At 41.5% G+C, this 20,685-nt stretch overlaps 1 protein-coding gene across 20 annotated transcripts in view; it reads left to right on the forward strand.

Moving 5' to 3' along the window:
- Window positions 1-20,685, forward strand: part of KIAA1217 (KIAA1217 ortholog) — a 403,141-nt gene that overhangs the window by 138,910 nt on the left and 243,546 nt on the right. The window lies entirely within an intron of this gene.

A 20,685-nucleotide genomic window follows, 5' to 3' on the forward strand; every position in this document is an offset into this window, starting at 1 on the left:
TTATCCTTTATCACTCGGCCCTTCCCTCAAATTGAGAAATATAAATGAATCTGGCAGAATGCCAAAAACTTAATGGGATTCAAATTATTTGGTATAAAATAGTGGAGTGAATTCTTATATGGAAGTCTGGTCATGGAAAACACCTTGCCCATTAAGCTGGGAACTGATATTTTGAAATGAGTCTGTTCTGACTATAGCTGTGGCAGAAGCACATATACATAAAGACAAGCTCTAAAATAGTCAGGTTCCAAGTCATTTGGATCTTTGAAGTTAAAATCAGTGCCATAAACTCCACCTGAGCACTAACAGGTGATCATCAGAGATCGGAGACACCAGTCTTATGTGCCATCACACATTTTGAAGTGTGATCATAGTATTATTGTGATCACACTTCTGTGAGTGGGCATGGATAATGTATGTTACTTTACTTTTCTATATTATCTTAAGGGGCAGCCTTATGTGTAGTGTGTAGTGCAACAGTCTAACTTCAGATAACAAGCATTCCCTGTGTTTGCAAATAAAGTAAAAGAATGTAGTCTCCTCCAAAACCTGACAGAAATAAGTAGCCTTAGCCACTGCTGCTATTTGATGCCTTAAATGATGTTAAAGTCTCCAAAATAATCCCAGATAAAAAATATTCTCCCACTTAGTCCCGTAGGCTGATATAATAATGCCCACCACATGTTTTGGTTACTTACCTCAGTTGACTGATATAATTTTGCTCTTATCTGGATCAGCTTTAGGCAGATGGCTCTTACTGGGGCTGTGCGAAGGTTTGGTTGCTGATTTGATTCGGTGGCAATTCGGCCTAATTCTCCAAATCTGAATCGAATTAGGAGACCCTTTATCTCTCTGAATTAAATCAGAACCCTCCTAATTGATTCGGAGAGATAAGGAATCATTCGACAATTCAGATATAGACACAGTTTTAAATGTTTTTTCTACATACCTGAAGATACCAGGTGGCTCATTAATGCTGAGATGGTAGGCCGGATGGAGCGTCCCACAGGAGCACAGAGGGCGGGGGAGGGCAGGTCCCCAGCGTGCTCAGCAGCAGACCCGGATATGGACCAGAAGCACTTCTGGTCTACTTCTGGGTCCACCACGGAGCACGTGGGAGGGCTCCCCATGCCCCCACCCCCGACTCAGCAACTGATGCCTGCTGAGTCTGAGGGGGCACCTGGGGTCCACCCATGGCTGATAGCTGAGCTGGGAGGGGTGCAGGGCCCCCACATAAGTACTTCTGGTCCACTTCTGGGTTCACCACTGAGCATGCAGGGGGCCCGTGCTCCTATGGGCTGCTCCATCCACCCAAGCATCGCAGTGTTCATGAGCCACACCTGATACCTCAAAGTATGTAGAAAAAACATTTAGAGCTGTGTCTGTGGCCAAATTGCTGATTCTCTGAATCACCATCGAATCTTCAGATTTGGATTCAGCCAAATCCAACTGGGGACAGTGATCTGAACCAACAAATCGAATCACTGTCCCTGATTCAGGCCGAATCCAAATCAAGTATGGCCCATTTCTCACACCCCTGGTTTTTAACCAAACTCCAGTCTAAATCCTACATTAGGTAAAAAGCTCAAATGCTTCGAGATGAAAGAATAGACCTGGATGTTAATGGGATAACAAAGGCACCATAGTTCTGTGTTTCTTCACTAAGAGCTGTCTTCACTACCGAATCTCCACTGAATCAAATCAACGACCAAAGCTTCACTAAGAGCTTAAGAAGGGGTTGGCATGATGGAACACTCTGGAATCCCAAAAGAGAGATTTGTGGCAGAAAAGTAAATAACCAACACTACTTTTTGGGGGAATCTCAGAGGAAAAAAAATAACATATGAACATAGACATTGCTTCATCCACTCTGGCTGAGGTTCACAATTAAGTTAACAATGCTTCATGATAAATAGTATCAAATGCAGATGAATGAACCAGCAGCATGGACACTGATCTTCATCTGTCTCCAGGAAGGCTACACTGGCTTATCACTTTGCGTATCACTTTGCTAGAACGAGGTCTCAACTAGAGAGAAAGTGATTCCGAGGCATTCAGGTTTTGTAAGAGTTGTGTTGCCCTATTCTCTTCTGGAGTCCTACCCAAAAAGAGAAAATGGAAACGAGTTGACAGAATGGGATGTCTTGAGGGAAATGATGCACTGGTACAAGATTTTTTTCCCTTTCTTTCCTTTTTCTTTTCTTTTAAAGGACTGCTGCTATGCTATCTTTCTTAAAGGGGGGATACATGATCCCTATCACCAACACAGCATGTTCTTCCTTGCCAGGTCTTAATGGACAGGAAGTAAAAGGAACATGATCACAGGGTGTAGAACAGTGCAAAATCAAATCAAGGAGAGAGAATATTGTGTTTCATTGACATATTGCTCTGCTACTTCAGAGTAAGACAGCTCTGTCCTAAGCCAAGTAGTTTTGTACAGCGTGTTATTTGAGGTTTTATAAATACTGCTGTAAAACCAAAGAAACACATTTCTTCTTTGCCTTTGTGCGCTGCCAAATCATTAGAGGTTTTGTTTAAAAAACTTATAAATACCACAGTGTTGAAACCTTCAAAGTAGGGCACCTCAAAACCCTAGCCCTCACTAAATTGTGGGTACTCCTTGGTTGAAGAAAGTCTAAGGGACATCACCCTGACAGAAATGTGCCCTTGCTGAGGTGTTAGGTAGTCAGTAGCAGTTCTTATCTGTTGCTTTCTGGCAGAAGCTACAACCTTCAAGGCACTGAACATCTGGACTTGGTCTGGCCTTTAGATTCTATCTCAGTGGTCTAAAGGGATGATGGTAGGCGTTGAGTAACTCTCCATACTCTTGCCTAAGCATGCATGTCAAGGGCCTTGGTGTGATGGTCACAGGACTCTGTACAAGCACCTGACTAGATCGCTTATGTGTACACCATGATCCAGAGGATTGACAGTTGCCTACTGTAATGCACTAGTTGCCTTGAGGAGGAATTTTCTGCTATTATACAATGGTTGTCTTCCCTCCTGTATAATTGGCTGTAAGAGAAAAGGTTCCAGGGATGGCAGAGATCCCAGGGATGATAATCACTCCTCACTTACCTCAAGCAGGAGAAGGAGCACAGCCAGAGCCTGGAGCACTGCGCCGCACTTCCACTGTGAGTGCTTCATCCAGATTGGTAACTGGGGAGCTCAGAGCAGTGCTTCTGGCCCCAGAGAGGGGCAGCTGGGGAGAGATTGTGGTATCCAAAGAGAGAAGACACTGAAGGACTCTCTGGTCAGTGCAGCTATCTGAGGAAGAAGAATGCATGGCAACAGGCACTGGTGTTGAGAAGCCACGCGTGAGAATGGAGATTGCCAACAGAAGGCCAGGGTGACTGGCCAGGTGCAGGAGTTGAAGCCCTGGGCAAAAGGATGTACCTGAAGATATGGGAGGTGTGTGGCCTGGGACCACGAACCTGCTGGGAACAGGGCAACTTGAGCCAGCCAATGTGAATGCTGTTCCCAAATTGATTCTGCTGTTTTGGGACTGTTTAAGTAAAAATGATGACAGGGAATCATCCCTGAATGAAGGATGAAAGAAGATTAAGTTGATTTTTGTCTCAGTTTATGTTAAGTGAATTGATTAAAGGAGAAGGAAGGAACCCCAGATGAAAAAGAAGATTTAAGTTGATTTTTTCTTTAGACTTATCACCCAGCATAACTAGCTCCCAATCTGAACAAAGATCAAAGATATGGCCGGTGAGAAAAACAACACCAGAGAGCAGCTGAGAGATAGCACTGACCCCTCCTTATCCTGCCATCATTCACCCGGAAGATGCCAGGCTGGAGAGGGCCTCGGCCTTACAGCACCTACCCCAGATATCGGCTACAAGTAATTTTCAAAGCATGACAACCTTGGAAGAAAGAGGTGGAAGCAAATGCTTTGGCACCACTACACTGATAGTTGAAGAGTAAACTTTATTACAAGGTTTGGCTGTATGCCTCCTTGCAGACTGCGTATAGCTCCCAGGCAGTTTAAATGCGCCTCCTGAAGAAAGAGAGGTAGCTAGAGAAAAAAATGATGGTCTTATTTTGTCGTTGCCAGAAATCCCTCAATTCAAGGATAGTCTCTACTGTGACTTGTTGATGGATTGGGGAGGGGAGGAGGGATTGAGCGTTCAATCCTTGAGCCACAGATCCATCCACAGAAGTTTCAGGTCTTTCCACAGGGAGTAAGATGCAGTCTGGTATTCCTTTTCTTTTCCTTGTTCTGCTCTCTCTTCTCTGCTTCTCTGGTTTTATGTATCTGTCCATCTATTTTCAATTTTTTAATTTTCTTCAGCTCTTGCTTACTATTTATTCTAAAAACCCATTTAGTGACAAATGGTTATTTGAACTGGGGTGCTGTGCACAGATCTTGACTCCAGGACATTGGCATCTCAAAAGTTTTGTGTCCTGTGGCTCTCAGCCTGTCAAGGTTTTGGTTTACAGCTGAAAGGGTTAGGAAGTTGAGCTGTTCCTGAATTATTATAACATTTCAATAAATTATCGAAAGAACAGTGTGTTAAAGGAGTCCTTTCTCTAGAAAAGGCTGGGGTTTATGAATTTCTGAAAGTGGACAGTCTAAGCAGGCCTTATGTCACTATTTTGTATCATGGTAATGCTTGCTTAGTGGTAAGGGGTATAATTTCCTCATTCTCCACCACAATCCAGAATGTAGGATCAAGAGTGTTAAAGGATACTGCTTCTCCACACCTTTTAAGATATACATCTCCTTCAGGAGAGAGGATATTAAGGAGTGGGTAGAGAATAACCAAAAAGACTTTTACAGGCCCTGTTTTCCCTTGGAATTGCTGAGCATAGAATTTAAAGTCTCATTGTAAGCTGAGGTTCTGTGAGTGTTACAGGCTGAAAAAGAAACAGGGTAGACCATCAAAAGTTATCAGCAGATTTTCCCCATCTGCTGAAGTGATAGATTGGTTCCAGGTTACTTAGCCGGGGGGTAGGAATTGTTCTACCTGAATACATTCCAGAGACCACATCTGGAAGAACAAAGTTTCTTGGATCCAGAAATGTATATATTTCCATTACTGAGCTAAGTCTAGCTGCAGATGTAACCAAAAAGACAAGGTGTTACTTTCTGTCAGTTAAAATTTAAACAAGACAGTGTATGTATGCAATGGTGGGAGATAGATACTACATAAGCTCTGGTTTGTTTATTTTCAGTCTGACAAATCACTTGAAGATTTTCTTCAGTAAATATTTTTTAAGTTTGTAGATGGAACATAGATTAATTTGGGAGTAAATAAATACATACAGAATTTAAAACTTTCCAGATGGGACCATTGTTATGTTTGGTTACATTTTTGGCTTAACTGTTAAGTATCTCTTAGAAAGAGTTTTAAAAATGTTCAGGGAGCTGGACTGAGATCATAAAATTTATTTCATTCAGATCACTAAACAGTATTCAGGTGGTAATAATCTTCAGTCACTGGTGGCCTGCACTGGGTTTAGTTTGCTGTCAGGTATGGATGAAATCCCCTATCTCATTACCATTTGTGGGTAGATCTGGACCCCAGTTAGCATGTGTGTAATGTGTGTTAAATGATTTTTCAAGGATTCTCAACCATAGAAATAAATGCAATCTAAGTAGATGGTCACACAACCCACAGAAAGCCAGAAATAATTCAGGGGGCTAAAAATTAGGATGAGCTCTCTGCTTGGCTTACTTACCTGGGTTCATTAATAGTGGCACAGATCAGTGTGCTAAGTCATTCTGTCCATCCATGCAATGTATGAGCTCAATAAGGAGTTCAAGATGCAGAATACAAACGTTCAGTTCACATAAACCAGTTTGAAATGGCTGCAACAGGCTTGAGATAAACTTGGCTGAATGTAGTATTAGACTTAACTGATTTGGGTCAAACCAGTTTCTGCAATGTCTGTCCCAGACCCCTTCCTGGTTTAACTTAAACCAGAGTCCTCCAGCATCCCAGATGCTTTGCAGCCCTGGGTGAGGCTCTCTGCTCCAAAGAGATAGGGTGGCCCCTCCCCTATGCTCCCTGGATGGAGCTCTAGCAGAGACAGCAGGCACAGCAGTGTCTGCCAAGCTTACATCTGGGGATGTCAGGAACAATTAGGGCCAAAATAAAAAAAATGCAAGAGGTGCTTACTCTACTGAATCTGCAAGGACTTGGGCAGAAGATAGTTCTGAATCAGCCTTTGTATGATTCACAACATTATACAAAATATGTAATTTAACTAAAAGAAGGGTTCTCACTGAGGTATACATGAGTATAAAGGCTACAAAGAGAACTACTTCAAAGATGCCATACTGTATGCAGCACTAGACCTGAGCTAGGGAAATATCAAGTCACAAGAAAGTACATTGCACTTAGTGATGAGGCTCTTCAGTGGCTCTGTAAATCTAAGATGGAGGCAGGATTAGCCATTTTCACCCATTTCTCTTGATAGAAAGATTTTTGCTAATGATTCCAAAGTGCATTAGAAAATATTTGTTTTAAAATACATTTACATTGATGAAATACTTACTGATGTTTTATTTTAAATCATGCTTTATTGAAACCATTAGCATACATTAAGGCTTTTATGAACTGCTCTTTCCAATTATGTGAAAGCAGAATTATTAGTATAGTCTGTTCTAAAACTTACTGGCTAACTCCCCTTTCTTCTATTAGGCTTTTCTTTAACTTTTTTTATCTCCCTCTTCTTAAATATGAAATTTCGTTTCAAATCAAGCCCAGCTTGATAATGACCAAAATTTGGTAGCATGTGAAACTGATTGGTAGCCTATGTGAAGTGAATTCATTTGGTTCATTTTGGTTCTAATTGAGATGTCCATATTACAACCACAAGTATTGTATTATTGCCGTGATAGTTAGCATTCTCTGCAGAGAGACCTGAATGTGAATGGTCCTAGGGACTGATTTTGTCTCTTGTTCCAACAGTGCTCATTCCAGGTTCCAGTTGGGTACATTAGGTTAGAGAAGATTGTGCTCTACTTGCTTTGCAAATAAATAGAGGTATTTGTTTCTAGCTGGGTCAGTCTATAACTTTCAAAACGGATATGTAAAGAGAAGCAATCTTTTTTTTTTTTTTTTAATTGTGGAATTTAATTAAGAATTTAGTACGTTGTTCCCCCCTCAAATTTCACTTACAATTGGGAGAACCAATTACATGAGAATACAAACAGATACAAACTTTGTCTCAAACTTAGGCTAGACCTTGTTCAGATAGTTTTCTTAGCTTCTGTTTGTTCTTGTTACTTGTTAGTTTAACATGCTTCTGCACTTCCTGGTTTTGGAAGTAGAAGTTCTGAAATGCTGCAAGAGAATATATTCTCTCATCATTCCTACATCCTAGCCATAGTCAGAGATACAAAAATACTTTATGGCTAGGGACAGACATTCAAAAAGCTGGAGCCTGAATTGATTCAATGAATTTTTGCAAGTTAATCTATCCTGCCTAGGTTGAACTGATCTGTATCAACACAGACATTCCTTGTGGACTGAGAAAATGTGGGCACATGCCTGCAGTTGCTCAGGCCAGAGCTGGGGGGCACTAGAGTGGGCCCTCGACTGCAGGGAAGCTGTGCTGGTTGTGGGGGTGGGAGGCTTGGCCAGCCTGGACAGTAGCTTTGGCTGAACTGGCCAGAGAGGGGTTTAGTCTGCCTGGCGCTCCCCACCCCCTTGCTGCTGCAGCAGCAGGCCGGCATGGCCCGTGAGGCAGAGAGGGCAGAGAGGGGGGTTATTCCCCCCTTTACTCTTACTGCCCCCAGGGGACCACAGCTGGGTCTGCTTTCCCCAGCTGCTGCCGCTCACTCCCTGCTTGAGGCAAGCAGTGGAATAAGCCCCCTTCACTGGGACAGGAGGGGACTTATTCTACTGCTTCCCCAGGTACAGAGCAGTGCCCCAGCGGCAGAGGGAGCCATAACCCCACTCCCTGCCATCTGCCTAAGGGGCCCTGCCAGCTGGTATCTGGTCCTACCTACCCCCTCCCAGTCACTAGAGCAGGCAACAGCCCCTGTCATAGTGTCGGGGAGTGCAAGCCCCTTCTCAGCTAGAATGCTAGGGGACTCTGGTTTAAGCTAAACCAGGAAGGGGTCTGGGACAGACATTGCATAAACTGGTTTGAGCTCAATCAGTTAAGTCTGATGCTACATTCCACCAGGGTTATCTCAAACTGGTTTCAGCCATTTTAAAACTGGTTTATGTGCACTGAATGTCTGTTCTGTTACAGGTTTAAACCAGTTTCTGATCACTTAAGCTGGTTTATGTGTAATGTCTTTACATAGCCTAAAAGTGAATATGTTCTTGAGAAATGTCCTATTTAATAACTAAGCCAGAAAGAGTTGGGAAAGCTTCAGGTGAAAAATACCCACATTTTTTCCATGTGAAGCCAAGACTTAACCTGTCAAGCATTAGGGTTCATTCACTGAAGCCATTATTCATCACTAGACCTTTCAGAAGATCTGGGTCCTTTTACTTTCTGCTATAAAATCTTGAATAGTTTCCTAAAGATAAGATATGCCAAATTATCTGGCAAAGAAGAGGGAAGGTAAATATAGGTAAATCCAAGTAAAATATCTCTTCCTTTATAGATAATTTTCATTCAAATTATTTTCTGTGTCTGTCACCTAAAATATGCATGTATCGCAGTAACTTTCATTTCTATTAACAGTTCTATTGCCTTTACAAAGACTTGATTACACTTGTTTTTACCACATTTTCAAAACCAATGTCAGATTATTTAAAACATTTTTTAACTCTCTACCTGTTGGGAAATCTACTACTGCAAGAACAACACAGTAGCTTGGGAAGAGGACAATTAGTAAATTGTATGTTTCATTTATAATCGGTTTTCTAATGGGTTGAATGGTATTTGGCACAGAGATTTTTAGCTGTGCTAACAACAAATCCAAAGCAGTCAGACAAAAAATAACCTACATAATATGAAAGATGGAGCCTACTTAAGAAAGAAATCAAATAACTTACTACTATCACTTACAGAATTCTTCATACACAGTTGATGACTTTGGGTCTTATTTTTAAAGAGGGTCTCCATTTTTTTTGTAGGCATAGGTATTTTTTCTACTGCTATAAACTGCATCCACAATATTGTACCATTTAATTTTAAAATCATAATTATATTTGCATATGAAGTGCCATGCACACACCATTGTATTATACACATTTCTAATGCACTTATCAGGTCGGCACCTTCAGCACTATAAAAATGTTGTTACTGATATTAAAGTGATGGAAAACCTTATAAAATTACATTGTTTACCATAGTCCCCCATAAATAAATAGTCTTCTCTTGTATTTCAAACCTATGTTGCAAAGCCCTTGGCAAAGCTGCCTGTAAATCAGGAAAACAAGCGCACAATGAGAAACATCCTAGAGAAAGGGAGTGGACAGGGACAAGTATATGATTACATGAAGCTCTTTGGAGTAAAAGTATATTAAAGGAACACTAGAATGAGAAATCAACCTTTTTTCACTGCTCTTAAAAGTTCCTACATTTGATGATCTCTTGTTACCTCAAACTCCTTTCAAAACATCTTTCTGCTGTCAGCATCCCACTAGCTGAAGAACATCTCTGGAGTGTGTTAAGCACAGACTTAGTGGGGTGAAGGCATAACAGCCAAGCAGTACAGTGCCCTCCTTTCCTCCCAGAGCTCATCATGCCTTAGTATTACTTGCGTGGCAAGTCCACTCAACAGCACACATGTGTGCTGTGGGAGTGCTCTCTTCTTCAGTGTACCTAGGCTTAGAGTACCTTAACTCAGATCTGAGCATGGCCCCACCCCCAGCCACTGACTTAGTGAGGCTGCAAAAGGAATCACTACTGCAGCTGTTGGCTTGGCACTATGATCAGGGGCTTGGCCACAGCCACTGGCCCATGCACCACTGCTGCCAGGGTACAAAACTGCTCAGCTACGCCTGTGAGGAGGCTATGGATGTGGGGAGGAAAGGAAAGGAATGAGAGTAAATCACAGGATCACTGCTGCCAGGGAGTCTGGATGAAATATTTTCATTTTTCTAATAGAACTGAAATGAAGCTGGAAAATAGGCAAGAACTGATGAACTGTTGAAGAAGTTTACCATATTTGATTAACTTGACTAGCTATGATTAAACCTGGGCTTAGTGACCTTTATTGTACTGAAATGTAAAAGGCCAGAAAATAGGTTTCTTGTAGGAAACAAATCTTGGACAGTGTTTTTTTTTAATTGTTTACTTCATTGCAAGCAAAGGAAACACAGCAGCACAAATTTCAAATACAGCACAATCTAGCCCAGGGGTTTTCAATCTTTTTAAGCAAGTGTACCCCTTGTGTCTTCAAAGTTTCAGCTCATGTACCCTTTTATATTTTTTTCTTGTTCTTAATGTTACCTATTATGTTCTTGGCTGCTGCTGTCCACCCCGAGTGCAGCCCCGGCCCAACCCCCCGCCAGGAAGGGCCCAGCACTACCACAGCCCACCCTTGCCCCATGCGCAGATCTGGGGATGTGCACCCCCCCATGGCCTCCCGGGGTGCATGCAGTGGCGGGAGACCCCCCCCCTGCCACACGCCCCAGATGAGCCACTTGCAGCTCCATCCCACACCTTGCCCCGGCTGTGCAACCCCAGCCCCATTCCCTCCCTCACCGTAGGGTCCTTGATCTGCCCCTCCCCTATGCCCTTTCCCTCACAACAGACTTACCCACCAGACCCAGCTGCTCTCTATGCTGCTAGGCTGCACTTCTGGCTGCCTGAGTACTGCACTGTGGCTGTGCACATGCACAGAGCATTTATCAGCCACTTTATCAGCCACATCAGCCAAAAAAAGTTGATTGCTGATATTTGTACATTTGTTCAGTATACCCCCTATGACCTTTTTAAATATCTCTAAGGGTACACATACCCCTGGTTGATAACAACCGATCTAGTCCAGTGCAAACACAGACACATTCACACATACGTATACATACCACCCCTTTCCACACATTTTTATAATACAATCTTAAGTGGCTATCTAGGGAGCTTTAATGGAATAAAAGCTTTTTCTTTATGGCATCCATTAGTCCTAAAACTAAATAAATGTATGGATTATAGTTTCATAGTAGGTAGGTTGGAAGGGACCTGAGCAGATCATCAAGTCCGACCCCTGCCATGGCAGGAAAGAAGGCTGGAGTCAAATGACCTCAGCCAGGTGATTATCTAGCCTCCTTTTGAAGACCCCCAGGGTAGGAGTGAGCACCACTTCCCTTGGAAGTTGGTTCCAGCTCCTAGCTACCCTGACTGTGAAGTAGTACCTCCTCATATCTAGCCTGAATCTATTCTCGGTCAACTTATGGCCTTTATTCCTCATTACTCCTGGTAGTGTTCGGGAGAACAGGGACTCTCCCATAGCCTGCTGGTTCCCCTTGACCAGTTTGTAGACGGCCATCAGATCCCCTCTCAGACTTCTCTTGTGAAGGCTGAACAGGTTAAGGTCTCGTAGCCTGTCCTCGTAGGGCCTGCCCTGCTGCCCCCGATCATGTGAGTGGCCCTCCTCTGCACTCTCCCGATGCTGTCCACATCCCTCCTGAAGTGCGGCGCCCAGAACTGGACACAGTACTCCAACTACGGCCTGACCAATGTCGCATAGAGGGGGAGGATCACCTCCTTGGACCTGCTCGTGATGCATCTGTGGATGCATGACAAGGTGCGGTTAACCTTCCTGACCGCGTCCCCACATTGGCGGCCCATGTTCATCCTGGAGCCTATAATGACTCCAAGGTCCTTTTCTGCCTCAGTGCTGACAAGAAGGGAGTTCCCCAGCCTGTAGGTATGCTGCTCGTTCTTCCTCCCCAGGTGCAGTACCCTGCACTTGTCAGTATTGAATCCCATCCTGTTCTCATCCGCCCACCCCTGTAACCTGTCCAGATCTAGTTGTAACCTGTCCCTCTCTCCTAGCATGATCACTTCTCCCCACATCTTAATGTCATCTGCGAATTTGAACAAGGTGCTTTTCACCCCCTCGTCCAAGTCACTGATGAAGATGTTGAACAGTGCGGGCCCCGAGCCCTGTGGGACCCCACTGCCCACATCCCTCCAGGTTGAAAAAGACCCATCTACCACCACTCTCTGGGAGCGGCCCTCCAGGCAATTTGCAACCCACCTGACTGTATAGGCATTGACACCACAGTCGCCTAATTTCTTAATGAGAATGGGGTGAGAGACAGTGTTGAAGGCTTCCTAAAGTTCAGAAAGACTACGTCCACTGCGACACCATCCAAGGATTTTGTGACCTGGTTGTAGAAGGCCACCAGATTGGTCTGAAAGGACCTGCCTTGAATGAACCCCCTGCTGGTCCCTCACACATGTGCTCCTGGATAATTTTCTCAAAGAGCTTCCCCAGGACCGAGGTAAGACTAACAGGCCTGTAGTTTCCTGGGTCCTCCTTCCTCCCTTTTAATTAAAATCCAATTAATGAGCCAGATCTTGTCCTAATTTTAAACACTATGTAAACTAAAAAAAAAAAATTATGTGACATAAAAGTCATGGAATATCTGATAAATTATCTTTCAGAATAATTTAAGAATTTTAATAGCTTTGTGTCACTTCCAAATGATTACTTTATCGCTCATAAATTTGAAAAAAGAGTAACATGTTGCAGATAAAATTTTAGGTTTTATAGACTGTCAGGTCAATAGAATTAGTACTTTTTTAGCTGATAAATCACAGCACACAGGCCTTATCTGCAATAATAGCACAAATAGAATAAAAACTTAGCAACTGATAGTGGTTATTTGCTTTTATCTACAACCTTATGTTAGCAAAATGGAAGGAGGATAGTAAGAATGATGTTTCTAGTGAGACCTGTGTCTGCTTGGGTGAGTAAAGGAACTTTTATATGGTTTCTCCACACCCCTGGAGCTGGGAGTGAGTTTTGTCTCCACTCTTAAGAATGCCTATTGATTCTAGGTGAAAAGTATGCAACTGTGCTGACATAATGATACTTTTAGAGCACTGTAGAAACAATCCTCACATTATGTGTGAGTTAATTGTTGGGGGCCTGACTGTGGTCCAGTGCAAATAAGTCATGAAACTGCTCTAAGTAAACAGAAGGAATTCCCTTAGTGAAGGGAAATTGCATGTTCATATGAAGCCAGTGCATCAACTTGTACACCATTGTCTTACACTCCATCAGCCAGCATAAGCAATGCGCTGGTATGTGCCCAGGGAGTAGGGGCTGGATTGGAATGCTCTACAGTCTGTGTGTAGCTGGAGTTGCAACCTCTAGTGCCTACTCTTGGGGTGGCCAAGCTATGGTGCAAGTGCCAGAGGTGGCTCAGGCAGCATCTGAGTGTGGCACATGGTAGATCATGAACGGTACAAATAGCATAGTGGCAGATAGGGTAAGATGGAGGCAGGGTTAGCCAAGAAAAAGCAGAGCTACAGATGGGACTGGGAGCACAGGGAAGGAAAAAGAAAGCAGATAAGGAAGGGGACTGGAGTGGCATTCAAGGAGAGTGCAGAGCTAACTTCTGGTGTACCTGCCAAAAAGGTTGACCTCCATTGACCTAAAAAAATAGCTGAACATTGTTCAACCAGACCTTTGGATTGTGTCATCAAAGACTTATCATACCCATTTTATATATACTGGTTCACTGAGATAGAGATTTGTTAGGCACTCAAATACCAAGAGGGTTAAAGCAGTATAACACCAGTTAGAAAAAATATTCTGCAGGATTTCTGTTACAGAGACAAAACCAGGGGTTAAAAACCAAACAAACATGGATGACTCAGTTCTATATTCCCCTAGTCTGGAACGTCAAAGTTTTGTTTGGTTGTTTGCTATGGAAGCAAGGATAGAACTGGATTTACGGTTCTTGTTTTGGCCTACATGTGTGTTATTTTAAAAGAGTATCCTTTTATTTCTTTGTAGCTAATGTATTTTGGGAAATAATCCACATATTGTCTTGAGAGTTTGCTTGCTTGTTGATGTGTACCTTTGGGTGTGTGCATACACAGATAATGGGATCAATCACAATTGAAAAGGTTTAAGAAAATATAACTCTTCACACAGTTGTGTGTTTGGGTTGGTAAGAGGCAGGGAAAATCGCAAAATGAAGCATAACATTGATTTACTCTCATGAATCTCAGGTCAGTGTCGGGGGACAGGATTTCTTTGGCATAGGACAAGTGCAAAAGTTTGCAATTATTTTTAAGCAAATCTTTAGCATTTCATCTATTTTGATTATCCTATCATAGTAGGACAACACAAAACCAATTCAGATAATTGAGGCATGAACTAATTTTAAGGTATTTTTATATTAATATAATCAATGGTTGTGAACATGTTTTTTCCTTTACAGTGTATGATGCATAATTTTCCTGTCACTTCATATTTGCCTTCGCTTTACTGATGGCATATGGTGCTAGAAAAATTTCTATCCCCCATATTTTTTCCATCAAACCAATTCAAAAACGATAATTTATTATTTTAAGACATCTGTTCCGCTTTGTGCTTTTTTGTTTTCTTAATATGTCCACCTGCCAGTTTTTCTCACTTTCTACCACACCACCTAATAGTAAGGGAACCCCCTGGTTGAATTAATCTGTAAGGTCACTACCCCTGCCTGCTTCAGTTTTCTCCTCAAATCCATTTTCACTATGTTGCCTTCATGACATACTATTGCCTAGACAAAGGTCCAGTTGAAAATTGTTAATATCTGCTTGGAAGGAACCTGGAAAGCTTTCATTGTATAATGTGTCCCTTCCTTCATTTGTTGCTTTTTTTTAAATTCTAGGATTTTTAGGGTAGGGACTTAATATTTATTTTTCCAGTGTCTAAGGTAACTTGATTAACCATAATATAAATAAATTAGTTCTAATAATAACTTAAAGTAGAATGGGTCGAGGGCCCTGAAAAGTAACATTAGAAACCATGCTGCAAATTCCAAATTCTTACTAGTGCCCATGACCACATCAGATTGGTATTTTAGGATTTTGTCTTTGACAGAGTATAGCAAGCCAGCCTTTTAGATAAATTATAGTTTTAAAAAGCCGACATCAATCAGACTGCAAATAGAAGTCGTAAACCACTACAGAATGACATGTTTCTCATATAGTAGTAGCATTGCAACAGCAGTTCAAAAACAAGCAGAACAAGGAAACAAAAAATATGGTTTGGGTTTTTAAATAGGAGGACACATAAAACTTCCTATAGGACATTGAATTAAATAGTAGCTGGGAAGGGTGCCAGGAAGAGCTAAGGTTACTGTTCTGCAGTTGCTTTTCTTCAGAGTGAAAATGCCATTTTTCTCCTACAGCCTTTCTATCAAGGGCTTCTCCTCTAGCTGTTTATTAGTAAACAGCTGTTTGCAATGAAAGGCAACCTTTATATAGTTATGGTGGTTTCTGTTAGATGTGTTTGTTGATTGAGGACTATTCACACCTCTGTTTTAACAAAATCCAGATAAGGTTATGTAAATATGGTTAACCAAAGCTATGATTAATTCCATGTAAAATGTATCGTATTAATGAATGGACGTATATCTCGCAGAAATAGCTTAAGACTAAATTAGAAAACAAGTTTGACATTGAATATTGCATGTTTAGAAGTCCTCATTAAAACATCCCCTTAAAATGTCCTAAATTCATGATTACAAGCAATCATGCAAAAAGCTTAAATATATAATAATTACTATATATATGTAATTAAATTTTGTTATGCCACCAGTATATGATGGCTTTGTGGACTATAATAAGTTTATCTAGTTGATATTTAATTACAACTAAGTGATGTTACATTAGTTACTGTATATTCGTAACATTTCACCTATTAAACAGTATTGAAGATTGACTTCTATAAGATACGTTTACCTATTGCAAAGCTGTTAAATATGAGTTTCGAATAAATGGGTAGCCATTAGGTGACCTAATGTCACAGCTAAGAAACTGAAGGGCACCTGCAGAAAGATGCACAAGTTGATTTATTTTTTCAAGATGTCAACCAAGAATTTGTCCAACGCAGAATCAACAAAGAATTGCAAATCAAGATGCTTAACTTTGTTGTAGATCTGCAATTTGCTAAATGGATAAGGAGGCAGAGCTACTGCTAACTCCAGGTCAGTGAGAGTAAAATTAGTTATATATCTGAAAACAGCACGTGATTTTAGGTGCTAAATTATCTCCAGTCTTTTGAGTTGGCAAAAGCATGAAATATACAAAGATGCTGGGGCACAAATTGACCCATGGAAATTAGTATGTTCCTATCTTGCAGAAATTCAAAACTGTGTTATAAATAGATTATTGTGTTTTTCATTCATCTCACTTATTCAGAAGAATCAGTACTCAGAGGAGGCATGTTTTAACAGCTTCAGCTAATTGCAACATTAAAATTCCAAACTGCAAGCATTTTTTAAAAAGTAACAGAAAATGATTCCAGTGAGAACCAAGCAGACTACACATCTCATTTTTTATAGAGCTATCTTCTGTCAAAATACGATCTATAATTTGTACTATCTTCTGTGAGTTCTAGCAGCTATAGAAGACACCATTATAAATAATTGCTTCAACCTCCAATATTAGCCAACACTTCTGTTTTTGGTTATCCATATTCAAGTATCCAAAAGCAGTACATTTCCAATGTTCTGAAGAAACATTCTAGGCAAGATTCCTTGGTTTGCTGAGGACTTTTTTTGCAATGTTGTAGTAGAGTTGTGTTACAGCCAGCCTAACTGGCCAACGGAGTATTCTCTTTCTGGAGGAGAATCACTCTCATAGGGGAACCATTCAGGTGGGATATATAGACACTGTGGTAGGAGGACATGTCTGGGGTTAGAGGACATATTTCTGTATACTGCCTGAGATTGTTCATTACCAAAATAATCCCTGGGGCCAGATATGGCTAGGTATAAACTAGGTCAACTGTAATGCCATTTTATTTTACAGTGGGAACCCACCAGATAAAGGGCCTCAGGCCCTCTGCAATGAGAATATCAAATAAACTTAGTAAAGCTAGAAAATCTGTGTTCAACACCTAGGCTGTCCTGTGTTTGGCTTTGCTGCTCCCAAACACTGCTTCAGGTAGGTCTCCTGCACAAAATCTTTCAGTCCCTTTCCACTGCTTTCCCTTCAGCTGCATTTTGTTCTAGATACTAAACAAGTGTGGCCATCTGATTCTGCGACTTGGAACAAGCACATTTTCTTTTTTGCCAATAGCTGGTTTGAACTAGGAAAGACAGTCTGCTTGCCTTCAAGAGCCCTCTCTCCTAATCAGGAGATTTAAAAGAGAGTAATTCTAAGGACATGTAAACTGGTATAATTTGAAACTTCCCCACACTACTAACTTGAACTGTCACCTACTTTTTGGGCACATCTACATGAGACATTTACTATGCAGTTGACTAATTAGCTTCACAGTAAATGTCTCAACATCTACACATGTGCTCCTATTAATCTGGTGTAAACTAATTTACTCTACAGCAGGATAGAACTTGTAACTACAAGTACTATCCTGCTGTGCAGTAAAAAACTTCACAGCAGAGCATGTATAGACACTGTCCAGCAGGCTGGAGCACAAGAGTGCTTCAGTGCCCCAGCCAGCTCCTCCACATCACATTGAGCCTGGGGAGAGCAGCCCCAGGCTGGCAGGCTGACCCCCGGGGTCCCCAGCTGTGGCTGCTTTGCCTGGGCTACATGTGCTCTGCCTGAATAAACTGCGGAGCTTATTGCTCCGGAGTTAATTGCTCCTGGGCACACATTCAAATGGCACGCCCAAGAACAATAAACTCTTTTTTAGTTTATTCAGGCACCATAATTAAACATGTAGACACACCCACTGACAGGTAACTTATGCTTTCCTGCTAACTTGTGTCTAGGTTGATAAAACTTAAATGTCAAGAGGCTGATCAAGAGGAGTGTGTTAGCAGGGAGTGACTGAAAGCTAGTTACCCTTATTAAACTATATACTTTATTAGACCCAGATACTGCTACTTTTAAGGAAATGCTGTAAACAAAGTGTTTCCTGTTATTACCTGTAACATGTAATATTATCAGAGTTAAGGATATATTTTTCTTTAATGTTTACCATTTCAGTTTGTTTACTGTCTACAATGGGCATTTTCATTGTGGCCCTCATATAGTCAGTCAACCTTTTGCTTGTGTGTATTTTCACACAGTAACATATGGGAAGAATTTTTTTCTTTCCCTGGAAAAATGTGATCATAAAACCACAGACATTATCAGTGAAACACAAAGTATCTAAAATTAATTTTCTATCATTATATTGAAATCTTTGGTCAGAAAAAGGATTTGGTACTGACTTTGTGGGAAGAAGGCCTGGTTATAGATAAATGATTAGTAGGTAAATTTAAAATAATTGGTTGGTACTAATTAAAGCATATCTTGGCACAGCTAAAGAGATTATGGGTAAAGACAGAAGTGACAATTTTTACCCAATCTGGCCACAGAAAGCGGTTTATAGCCATGACAAAACACAAGTGCATGGCTGCAGACCACTTAAAAAATGGCTGATCCGTTGAAAATCAAACTTCTCATTGCACAAGTGTTCAGATGAAGACGTCTCAAAACAGAGCAGTTTGTATAATTTGTGTCTGCTTGCCTGCCAACCTCAGAGCTGTTTTGAGAATGGGAGGGGGGAAAGAGAGCAGAGGGAGTCTGGTCTGTGTCTTTGTTAGCCCCCACTGGAGGGTGGAGCAGGTGTGTTGGAGTGCCCCCACCCTGAGGTGGCAGGGCTCCAATTCATCCGCTGCGCCCTCCAGATCTGGCTGGAGATCCCTTGGAATGAGTTCCCCCTGCGCCCTTTCCCCCCTCCCATTCTGAAAAGAGCACAGACTGGCAGAAAGGAGGGGCCATGGCTAGCGGAAACTAGCTGCAGGCTCACAGCCAGCAGCTAGATTCCTCTCTCCCCTGTAACCAACAGGGGACTTCTGGTTGGTTCGGGGGATCATTGTAACTCAGAACGCTTTCCTACAAAGCGTTCTCAGTTACAGCAGGGAGCTGCACTTCAGTTTGCACCCTATATGATCTGACATTTATATCTCATGGGTTAGAGTGCCAATTGAAGTTTCAAATATTTTTGAAATACGGTATATCCATCTTGCCTACTGCAACTGTTTAAATAAATTGATATTATAGCCTTTAAGGAAGATACTGGTTTCCAGACTGTGCCCAGTTGCTTCTATAGTTAGTCACAGAACTTTGGGTTACCAGATAGTGCTGAAAATTCATTTTAGTTCGTCTCTGTAAATCCCTTTTAAAATTGGACATTCTTTTTTGGTAACAGAAAGTCAGGCATCTCAGAAAACAAATGAGTAGGATCGAGTAAGTTGCCTACTATCTTTTCTTTTATTATGCAAATTGCATCTTCAATGGAGATGCTTTTTGGATGTGCCACAAAGGAAACTGGTGGAAGGATAACAATATAGATTGGAGTGCCCATACTCATTTAGGCTCCTTTTAAAAATCCTAGCCAAGGAGTATAAATAGCAAGTGGCGATTATTTGTAAATGAGATTACTTGAGAGTCTCATGATTAGACAATTAAAAAATCAAGAAATGATAGTGGGTTTGAATTGCAGTTGAACTTCTGTGGCCAAGTTCCATGCTGGTTTATATTACTGGTGAAGGGGTGGCTCAGAGGTCAAACATAGGAGTTGGCTCTTGAAGACTAAGAACATTGCGTCAAAACTGAAACAAGATGAAAATATGTTAAACTGACAGTGGTCTGGTGTATAGTTTAATTCAGTTGGAACTTAACTCTCATTCTTTTTTCAGCACATAATCATGCACAGAAGTTGACTGGCTGCTTTCAGTTCAATTTAAATAATACAAGTAGCAAGCTACATACAAAGCACATTGATGCTCCAGGATGCAGAATGAGCTGCACGTGGTTGTCTTGAGGACCAACTTGAAAAGAGATTTTGTAACTTACTGTACATAATATGCCCTTCTGCCTTTCTTGTATAGTGCTCTTGAACTGGTGCCCTGAAACTCTGCCTAGTCTTGGGCATGCAAATTGCTGTTTGAGGCTTCTCACAAGATGGGCAAGCCAATGTGAATGAAAAAGAATTAATTTGTGTAATTGTGTAAAATGAAAGGAATGGACTCCTAGGTTTTTAGAACCTGGAAAAAGCTAGAAATACTTTGGGTTTGTTGGTACTTGGTTTGGCTACGTGCTACAACTACTACCTGAACAGGGACTTGAACCCTAGACACTCTAAGTTAAAGTGTGAAAATCTACCAGTTGAGCTACACAGGTTCCAGTTACTTTTGTTGTAGTAACCATGCAGTTATATAGCACTCAGGATTACACTACTGGATCACTGTAATTCAGACTTCAACATTGGGAGAAATGGTAGAAAGTCTGGGTGGCCATCATGGTAGATTAAAAGAAAAGCAGAATGACAGATTTTCATACCTGCCCGCACTTATTATGTTGAAAAAGAATTTTCCTCTTAGTAAAACCCCAAAGCCTCCTTTTCCTAGCCTCTTTCCTAATGTCCTTTCCTTGATTTCCAGGATCTTGCAGACCATTAGGAAGCTTCTGCTTCCAGCCAGGTTGCTGCTTTTAGCAGCACCACATGGATAGCTGGTTGTAATTTAAATAAATGCAGGCATGTCTACACACGTGCATTAATGCACTTTTCCTGATGCACATTCAATTTAGTAACATTCGGCGTTTATACATGTGCTCCGGGAGTGGCAGGGG

This window comes from Alligator sinensis, unplaced genomic scaffold, assembly GCF_000455745.1.
Source record: "Alligator sinensis unplaced genomic scaffold, ASM45574v1 scaffold455_1, whole genome shotgun sequence".
Classification (NCBI taxonomy): Eukaryota; Metazoa; Chordata; order Crocodylia; family Alligatoridae; genus Alligator; species Alligator sinensis.